Source organism: Suricata suricatta, chromosome 10 (assembly GCF_006229205.1).
Source record: "Suricata suricatta isolate VVHF042 chromosome 10, meerkat_22Aug2017_6uvM2_HiC, whole genome shotgun sequence".
NCBI lineage: Eukaryota > Metazoa > Chordata > Mammalia > Carnivora > Herpestidae > Suricata > Suricata suricatta.
In genome coordinates this window covers 18,273,029-18,283,621 of record NC_043709.1, presented here as the reverse complement: position 1 = coordinate 18,283,621, position 10,593 = coordinate 18,273,029, and the positions used below count along the sequence as shown (strand labels likewise).

At 39.1% G+C, this 10,593-nt stretch overlaps 1 pseudogene; it reads left to right on the top strand.

The window, feature by feature from the left end:
- The first annotated feature begins 928 nt into the window (after positions 1–928).
- LOC115305779 lies at positions 929–1,052 on the top strand (annotated as a pseudogene).
- The last annotated feature ends 9,541 nt before the right edge of the window (positions 1,053–10,593 follow it).

Below are 10,593 nucleotides of genomic sequence, written 5' to 3'. Positions count from 1 at the left end.
TACTCTCCTCTGGGGAATCGAATCCCTATCTTGTTCCCATGTGTGAGCCTCTTCCTTGCTAACCTATCCATGATGCAGCCTTGCATTGTTTTACCAATCACCTCCCAAGAAGTAGAATAATCATCTCTGATGGTGGGTGGGCCTCTGCTTTCCAGGTGCCAGCTGTCTCTGTCTGTTTGCCTGGTTTCTTGGCATAGCCTGCTCTTGTATCCTGCTAATTCTTTTCCTTTCCTTTTCCAAATGTGTCTCCTTTGAAGCTGTGCGTGCCTAGGCAGAAGTCCCATCCTTTAGTCAAGCAAGTTCAAGTATGCATGCTTGCCTATTCCCAACATTCCCTTTCAATATGTTTCTTCCATGGGTCAGAACATGCTGTTCTCTGCCTTGGGCTTCTCTGGTGTCCCTTGTTTCACTGACCTTCCACCTGTTGCCTGCTGCCATTCCTTCAAGGTGCTGTTCTGTACGTGGATAGGAACTCTCTCACAGGTCCTACACCTGGGCCCAGTTTCCTACCTTCACTCCTCCCAGGTGATGGTTCTGATTCCAGATCCCTGCTTTCCCTGCTATCCAGCTGCAATGAACAGAGCAATGCTTAATCAGGTTCAGACACAAACCAGGCTACCCTTTTGGGTTTTTATTTGCTTCTGATGTCCTTTGTTGGTTTATTTTAAACTGACTGGCCCAATATAAGATGTTGCATAGAGAAACAGGGGTAGCTTGTGGGTAACATAAAACGATGTGACTCAAACTTGAATTTCTGTAATTATAAGCCATATGCAATGATCTCAGGCATGGACCCCAATCACACAAAACATTTGTGACATGAGAAGTTTGGAGATCTAACTTTCTATTTCTACTCACTGGATGTGTGAACTGTCTAGGCCTTGCTTTCCTCTTTCATAAAGAGAGATAATGTCTACTTTACAAGATTAGCTTTGTGCAGTGGCAGTATCGTAGCCAATGAGGTTTATCCGATTATTGCTAATTGAAAACTTTTCCCAATACTTTACAAGATTATTACAAATATGTAAAGAACCTAATACAGTGTCTTGACCCAATTATTGCACAATGCCAGGTAACTATATATATGCCTTTCACTGGCTCTGGGATTTTTTTTTGTAGGCTTTACTTTCTTTGACTGCAATAGGCCCAGATGTGTGCCTGGTTAGTCTACCTTGGAGTTCCAGAAATAAGATAGTGGAGCACCAAGATGTGTCTAAATTAGAGCTCATTCAGATACAGAAAAGATCATACCTGTTCTTATCCAAGTTCCTTTCCCTATGAAGTACCTTTACTCCCTTCTATTCTCCCCACTGGTCTTTCTCTTTTCCCAGTGATGAATGGTCTCATGGCTTGAAGCAAATGCTTTGTTCCAGACTTAGTTTTGCACTATCTCTTTATTCCCTGCTTGGCCATCTTCCCTTTCCAGCAAAAAAGAATTCCTTAGCCCTTTCATGTTGGAAAGAAAACCTTTTATAGAAAGAATATCAGAATTAAAGTCAGGAAACTGAAACCAGTATAGGATCTACTCCTTCACCAGTTGAGTGATCCTGGAAAGTAATTTTACTTCTCTGTATGTCATTTCCTCAACTCCCAGATTTTGAAAGTTGAAAAACTCTACACAAATGTTTACTAAATATTCTTTCTCTTAATTAGTTTCAGAACCTTGCAGTATTCTAAAAAAAGATAGAAACTCAATAATATACTTATTGGTAGATGAACTGAAGAAAACTTATGAGGTTCTAGTCCACTGTAAGTAATTCAAGTTGGATTTCCCAAATTAATGGGCTGACTGAAGATGGAAAATGATGTATGAGAAATATGTCAGATTCAAGGATCCCTGTTGATTCATCTCAAAATCTATTCTGTCCCCTTTCTTCTTATCCACACACACCTTCTTAAAAGCGAATAAAGCCTTTAGAAGCTTTAGTCTTTCCTTCTCATGGTAGTTGTTCACCACTTGATGTTTTAGTACTCTGAAGACTAAAGAGTTGAGAATGGTTTTTCAAATGACATGGACCAAGTGAGTCCTTTATGTGAGCTAAGTGAGTGAAAATTCCTTCTGTCTTTGGTTGTTGCATGAGAGAAACCCCAAGAGACTGGTCTTTCCAGAGGAGCCACAGCCCTCTTCCTGAGTCTGCATCATTCCTGTCTAGCTTACAGCTCACTCTGCATCTACTCTGCTTCCTTCCCCATCAGCTCCCCCAATCTTTCTCCACTTACTGCACCACTGGTGGTCTGGGCTGTGTGGCCCAGATGTTTTCCCCAAGTGATTAGAAGGTTACTTTTCAAGTGTCTTTATAGAGCAGATGTTCCCATTCATACCCCCCTCCCTGCACACCACCCAATTGCTGAAACCTTTCTCTGCCCCAGAGAGCACTCATGTTGCTGCTGTGTGTTTGATCAGGAGAGTACAGAGCAGGAACAAGAGAATCGCACACTGATGATGGTTTGGCATGCAAGCTCCTGGGTGTGTGTGTGTTCCTTCTCCCTTTGTTCCCATTACAGTTGTGAGCAGATGTTCCCAAACAGCCCATTGGCTCTTCTTTCTCTGGCCCCTTACACCAGTGCTTCATCCTATTCCCCTGCTTGAGGCTAGACACAATTTGCCCAAGACTCCAATATCTTTCTTCACTTAGGTACACCCATTCCCTTTACTTTGTCCAGAGCTCTGCTTGCTCAGCTTGGGAAATCTGTATGACATAAAGGAGTTTTCTCCTAAGCCCACAGTTCAGTTATAGATTACTCCTTACCCTTTGCTTACCTGAGTCTATTATTTAATCTACCCTCTGCTTCCCTTTTCAGTTCACCTTTTCTCCCAAGCTCCAGCCCCAATGAACTATTGCAGATCGGCCATGCTCTCTCTCACCTCTAAGCCTTATATGTGTGCCTTCCCTTCTTTCTGGAACATTCTCTCTATTCTTTTCCCTTTTGCCTGGTGAATTCCTGCTCATTGTTTACATCTTTGCTTAAGCATGACTTTCTTTTTGACCTCCACTTGCCAATCATTAGCTGCCATAGAGCTCCTGTGTCAATTCCAACCCAGCCCTTATTTTTTTTATACTATAGTTGTCTTTTTACGCAAATCTTTCTGTTCAGGTATGTGACTAGTGAATTTTCTGTTTTTACATGTAAAAAAATCTTTATTTCACCCATACTCTTGAATGGTAGTTTAGCTAAATATAGAGTTCTGCTCTCACAGATCATTTTTCTCAATACGTTAAAGACATTATTTCATGGTCTTCTGACAAATTTTAGTACTGACAAGAAATTTTCTGCAGATCTAATTATAGAACTCATTCATCTGTACAAAAGCTATCTTTTGGTTTTTCTATCTCTTAATACATTTTCATTGTCTTTGATACTCTGCAGACTCCCACAGTGTATTGAGATGAATATTTTATGTCTTTCCTCAATTTTAGAAAATACTTCATCATTACCACTTTGATAACCACCTCTTTCCCATTTCCCCAGTTCTCTCCTTATTGAACACTTCTTGACATTTGAGTTTCTCACTCTTTGTTTCATTTATTTTAATAGCACTTATACGTTTTCCAAATTGTGGGCAATTTGCTCAGATCTATCTTCCAGTTTGCTAGCAGTGTTTTCAGTATCCACTGTGTCTATACTACTGCTTAACAATCCTCTGTGTGTGTGTGTGTGTGTGTGTGTGTGTTTAATTTCAATTACATTTTCCATTTAAAAAATTTGTATCTTTCCAGAGAATAAGAAGACAAGCCACAGGCTGGGAGAAAATATTTACAAAAGACATATCATTAAAAACAAAAAAGCCCTGGGGCGCCTGGGTGGCTCAGTCGGTTAAGCGTCTGGCTTCGGCTCAGGTCAGATCTCACGGTTCGTGGGTTCGAGCCCCGAGTCGGGCTCTGTGCTGACAGCTAGCTCAGAGCCTGGAGCCTGTTTCGGATTCTGTGTCTCCCTCTCTCTCTGCCCCTCCCCTGCTCGCACTGTCTCTCGCTGTCTCTCAAAAATAAATAAAAAGCATTAAAAATTTTTTTAAATCTGAGTTTAAAACAAAAAAACAAAAACAAAAACAAAAAAGCCCTGTTACTCATTTTTTAAAAAGGTGGAGCACCTGGGTGGTTTAGTTGACTAGGAATCTGACTTTGGCTCAGGTCATGATCTCACAGTTCATGGGTTCAAGCTTCGCATTGGGCTTCAAGTTGACAGCACACAGCCTGCTTGGGATTATCTCTTTTTTTCTCTCTCTGCCCCTCCCCCATTCTCTCTCTTTCAAAATAAATAAACTAAAAAATCCTTTAAAATTAAAAAAAAATCTTGTTATTTAAAATGTACAAAGGACTCTTGGGGTTCCTGGGTGGTTCAGTCAGTTAAGCGTCCAACGTCAACTCAGGTCATGATCTCACAGTCTATGAATTCAAGCCGGACATTGTGCTCTGTGCTGACAGCTCAGAGCTTGGATCCTGCTTCAGATTTTGTCTCTGCCCCTACTCTGTTCTTGCTCTCTCTCAAAAATAAATAATAAACACTAAAAACATTAAAAAATAAAATATATAAAGAACTCTTGAGACTCAACAATAAGAAAACAAACAACCTGAGTTAAAAATGGGCAAAAGACCTGAACAGACATTTCATTAAAGAAGATGTAAAGATAACAAGTAAGTATATTATAAGATGTTCCACATCACATATCATCAAGGAAATGTAAATTAAAGCAACAGTGTAACTGCTAGAATGGTCAAAACCAGAATACTGACAATAGTAGATGTTAGCAAGGATGTAGAGCAACAGAAACTGTTACTCATTGTTTATGCAAATGAAAAACCGTACAGTCACTTTGGAAGACAATTTGGCAGTTTCATAGAAAACTACACTTGCTATATAATCTGGCAACTGTATGCCGTGATATTTATCCAAATAAGTTGAAAACTTGTATGTGCATAAAAACCTGAACATGGATATTTATGCAAACTGTATTCATAGTTGCCCAAACTAAGAAGCATCCAAGATGCCCTTTAGTAGGTGAATGGAGAAATAAACTGTGGTATTTTCAGACAATGGAACAGAATGAGAGAAGATATTTGCAAATGACATATCTGCTTAAGGTTTAGTATCCAAAATATATTAAAAAAACTTATAAAACTCAATTTCCTAAAAACAAATAATTCAATTTAAAAAATGGGTGAAGACAGGAATAGATATTTTTCCAAAGAAAACATCAGGATGGCTAACAGACACATGAAAACATGCTCAACATCACTCAGCATCAGGGAATTGCAAATCAAAATTACAATGAGATGTCACTTTGCACCTGTCAGAATAACTATAACCAATGACACAAGAAACAGCAAGTGTCGATGAGGATATGGAGAAAGGGGAACACTTGCACTGTTGTTGGGAATGCAAACTGGTGCAGCCACTCTGGAAAACAGTATGGAGTTTCCTCAAAAAGTTAAAAATAGAACTACCCTATGATCCAGCAATTGAAGTACTAGGTATTTACCCAAAGAATGCAAAAACACTAGTTGAAAGGGCTACATGAATCCTGATGTTAATAGCAGGATTATCTACAATAGTCTATGGAAACAGCCCAAGTGTGCATCGACTGATGAATGGGTAAAGAAGATATGTGTACACACACACACACACACACACACACACACACACACCTTTGCCTTACTATATGGGCTATTACTCAGGCATAAGAGAGAATAAAATCTTTCCATTGACAATGATGTAGATGGAGCTGGAACATATTATGCTAAGAGAAATAAATCAGAGAAAGACAAATACGATACGATTTCAGTCATATGTGGTGGAATTTAAGAAACAAAACAGATGAACATAGGAGGGAAAAAAGAGAAAGGCAAACAAAGAAACAGACTCTTAGTTATAGAGAACAATCTAATGGTTACCAGAGGGGAGGTGGTAGGAGGAAGGATAAAATAGGTGATGAGGTTATGGAGTGCACCTGTTATGATGAGCCTCAGGTGTTGTATGGAAGCGTTAACTCACTCTATTGTATACCTGAAATTAATATTATACTATATGTTAACTGATTGGTACCGGAGTCCAGCTCCTGCTGGTCCCGGCTCTCCTGAAGGTCCAGGCTCCCCAGACTGGTGGTGTCAGTGGAAATGGTGGAAAATTAGAGGCGAGAGAGCCCAGTTGATCACCAGTCTGGCATCTCTCTGGCATCTCTCTCTTGCCAGGTTTTGTGCCTTTATTTATAGATTTAAGTGTTAACATGACATCAGAAAGTGGAATTTTTACAAATAACTCTCAGCAATAAGATGCTTTGAAAAGGGCGCAGAAACAGGTTTTACAGAGGCAGTTTTGCAGAACTACTCTAATTACAATGAGGTAATTTACACATCATAGGATAACAGGATATTCTCAGTGAAAAGCATATAACATACACATTTGTTTGAACGGGTAGTAAATCTTACAACTAAGAAGATATCAGGATGTGAGAAGCAGATAACAAACACATTTTATAACAATAACGCTAAGATTCAGGCATAAACAAGGCTAGGAGGCATTCTATTTGGCTCACAAGATGAAGAATGTATTTGCGATGGTTAGTAAATAAACCTTTTGTCAACCTTGTTCTTTGATGGTGAAGGTGTAAGCGCCATAGGTGCCCCAGATGTGCTGGCCTTTGCATATGAGCTTAAGTTGTAACTACTCTTACCCATTCTCATAAGGGGCACCAATTAGCATATGTATGCGCAGTAACTTATGCCTGGCTCTTGATTGTTTCTTATTCCTAAATTAGGCTCTTTTTTTCCGGCCAGAGTAAATATTATTCTTGTGTTCTTTAACCGCCTTTATTATCCATGTCTTAAGTTTGTGAAGCTCATTAGAAGAGCCTTTCGATAAAATATCTGCAGTGCTTTGTTTAAATTCCTCTTTATAGAGGTGGGAATATGCTTCTTCCCATGAGGTATCTGTGTGGGGAATATCGGTCTGACTTGGAACATTGTGAGGCCTAATCAATAGCAACAGGCTTATTTTCACATGAGCAGTAGTAGCAGAAGGAGAAGCCAGTTTCCGCCTCTCATGGCAGGACCCGTGCACGTCTGTCTTTCCTTACTGTGACCGTGTCATCCAGTGAGGCCGGTGCGGCTCCCAGCAGATTGGAGTATGAATAAAAACGTTTAAAAAAAGAAATGAACTAGGAAGGAACACGGAGGAAACTTAAATGCATATTACTAAGTGAAAGAAGCCAATCTGAAAAGGTTATATACTATATGTTGCCAATTATTTGACATTCTGGAAAAGGTATAACTATGGAGACAGCAAAAAGAACAGTGATTGCTAAAAATTGGGGGGAAGAATTGATAGGTAAAACAGGATTTTTAGGGCAGTGAAACTATTCTGTATGATACTACAATGGAGAATATATACCATCATATATTTTTCCCACAGAATGCACAACACCAAGAAAGAACTCTAATAATACAATGATATATTGGTTTAAGCTCATTGATTGTAACAAACAGACCACCACCCTTGTGCAGGATGTTGATAGTGGGACAGGCTGTATGGCCAGGTGTCCATGGAACAAGAATTTTTGTTTCACATAACAAGGGATTTCAAAGTAAACAGTATAGGACTGTATAGCTATTCAAGGATGTCACCAATGATCCTGCTCTACTATGTCTTTCTACTCCATAATAATTTGTTCTTATTTTCACAAGATGGGTATGTGTCTCTGGACATCACACATGCTTTCCAGACATAAAAAAGGGTGGGGGGTGAACATCAAAAAGGGCTTCTTCTAGTTAGGCGTTGTCTTTTTATTGAGGCAAACAAGTTTTCCCCAGGAACTTTTGCTTTAATCTCATTGTCCAGGGCTCTTTGTCACATGGTCTGCTTTAGCTGCAAGGTGAGCTGGGATAGTGGATATTTTCATTTCTGGCTTTTTTGTTTAATTTTTAAATTTTTAACTAAAAAAGTATATTTTTTTTGAGAGAGAGAGAGAGAGGGTGAGTGAGTGCAGGGAAGGGGCAGAGGGAGAGGGAGAAGAGAGAATCTCCATGCCCGACATGGGGCTCCTTCTCAAAACCCAGAATTCATGACCTGAGCAAAATCAAGACTCAGACACTCAACCGACTAGGCCACCCAGATGCCCCTCTTTTTCTAGCCTTTGTAGCAGAAGAAGAAAAGTAAAAGGGAGGTTAGATTCCTTAGATGTTAAGGAAGTCAATCTACAGTATTTTCTACAGCTGTTATTTTATATCATTAGATTTCTTTGAGTATTTTTGAAATATTGATTTGTAGATTACTTTTGAGTGGGGAATGTTTTATCAATGGCTCCATCTGTTCTCCATCTCCCAGCTTAAAAAAGTAGGTCTATTAGCGGTGGAGGGTTTTTATGCTTGTGCTGTTACTGCAGTCTTCACCTATCTAGTCACCAAGCTTGGATGATGGTTTTCATTTCTGATAGAAAAGTTATGACTATACCTTCCTCTTCCCTTGGACCTCAGAATCCTATAAACTTAGTGATCTAGACAGCAGTTGTCAAAATATTTTTTGGACAATTCTTATGATAGGAAGACTAATTTCAATTCATCATCTCACATGGAGCCTCTTCTCCCCATCAACTCACAGGAGCCAAACTTCCAGACCCTGTTATTCTAGACCCAGAGCCCAGTATGTCTATTTATTATTTAGTGTTTCTGTTCCATTTCAAGTTCACCAAAATGTTTTCCTTGTTTTTTCTTCTTAACAATAAGTCAGCTATGTCATTTTGATTTTCTCCTCTTATAACCAGCATGCCTGTGTATTTGAACCAGAGAAGAACATTAATGCATGAACTAACCAAGCCATCTATGATTTTTTTTCTTTATCACACATCTTTTTTGTATTGTCTGCTTGGCAATTAATCTTCATAATACATTTGTGAGATTTTTAAAGGCAGACAATGTCTTTTGTATTCCCCAAGAGATGTGTGAAGGTGCCAGTCACTAGAGCTCTGGGTAGTAGAATATTGGGCACATAAATTTTTCCTGCATATGGGAAACTGGAGATCATTTAAGGGTCCAAAAATTTATGTTAACTCTGTCTAGGATTTTAGAGAATTTCCCAGATATCCTAATAGTCACTGGACTAGAGATTTATAGAAGCCATCCACAAAAAGGAAAACTTTATTCTTGTTTTTGCTTCTTCTTTGTTTTTTTTTAAGGATAGAGACACATGGGGCATCTAAGTGGCTCAGTCGGTTGAGCATCCAGCTTTGAGGTCATGATCTCATGTTCATGGTTTCAAGCTCCACATCAGGCTCTGTGTTGACAGCTAGCTCAGAGCCTGGAGCCTGTCTTCAGATTCTTTGTCTCCCTCTCTCTCTCTGACCCCTTCCTGCTTATGCTGTCTCTCACTCTCAAAAATAAATAAAACATTGAAAAAAGAATAAAAAAAAAAAGAATAGAGACACATTATAACCAAGTTAAACATGGCTAACCCAGAGAACCAAGTCAACCTTTAGTTGTAATCTGAGCCCATAGCACATGCCTTCTTTGTACTTTTGACCATTGACCATTAACTTTGTAACGGGATTTTCTGAGAACTGCTATCCTGCTAAGGTCAAATTCTAATCAATGTTGTGCAATTAAGAAGTCCCGTGCTTGTCAAATTGAGAGTGCCAGTTTTAATTTCTTATAGTCTGTCAGTCGTCATAGACTCTCCTCCACCCCGTCCTCATCTTTGCCTGTTCTCTGGTTTCTTTCTACTGCTTTCTATTCCATTGTCATCCTCTGAAAACATCTGCCTGCCTAATTGAACAAAACAGTCTTTACTGAGCAGAAAAATGTTAATTGCACTGGTGCTAAAGATTAATGTATTGCTCCTAAGTGTGCTTCCCCTCCAAAGTGCCCAAAACCCTAACTAATAGCTTCATGTACACTTCATACACTTGGATCCAAGATGTACTGTAGGCTGTAGGACTTCGTTTGACCATTAGATCACCTGTAATTCTAAACCATTTAAAGGAGCATTATTATGTATTTTTCCTTTTAGATATCATAGCAGCAACTTACTCAGAAGCAGAAATAACCAATTGTCCCCCACCCCCACCCCGGTCATAGTACCATTATCAAGGAATTGTGGTAATTAGTAATTAGGAAATAACTGGAATGTTATTTCTGTGGAGTGTGGCCATTGAGTACAATGAAAAAAGAATTCTTTGGCAGGACTTTTTCCATAGTTAAAATACCTGAAATGTTTTGAATTGATTTTCAGAGTAGAAAAAAATCTATCTGGGCACACCATAAAAAAATAATTTCACTTTTTTTTTGACTGGTTTCTGCACAGTTGACTTGGTTTGATACTTTTGATTAGTTTTTACCACTTAGATCAGAAAGCCCCATCTTTCCCATTGAAACTAACTCATTTCCACCCCACCATGCCATATGGTGATTATCCACATATAGACTAGATCTTTTAAAATGGTGCTATTCTGCTAGGGATATACCTGAGGAATACAGAAGTGCTGATGCATAGGGGCACATGTACCCCAATGTTCATAGTGGCACTTTCAACAACAGCCAAATTATGGAAAGAGCCTAAATGTCCATCAACTGATGAATGGATAAAGAAGATGTGGTGTATATATAT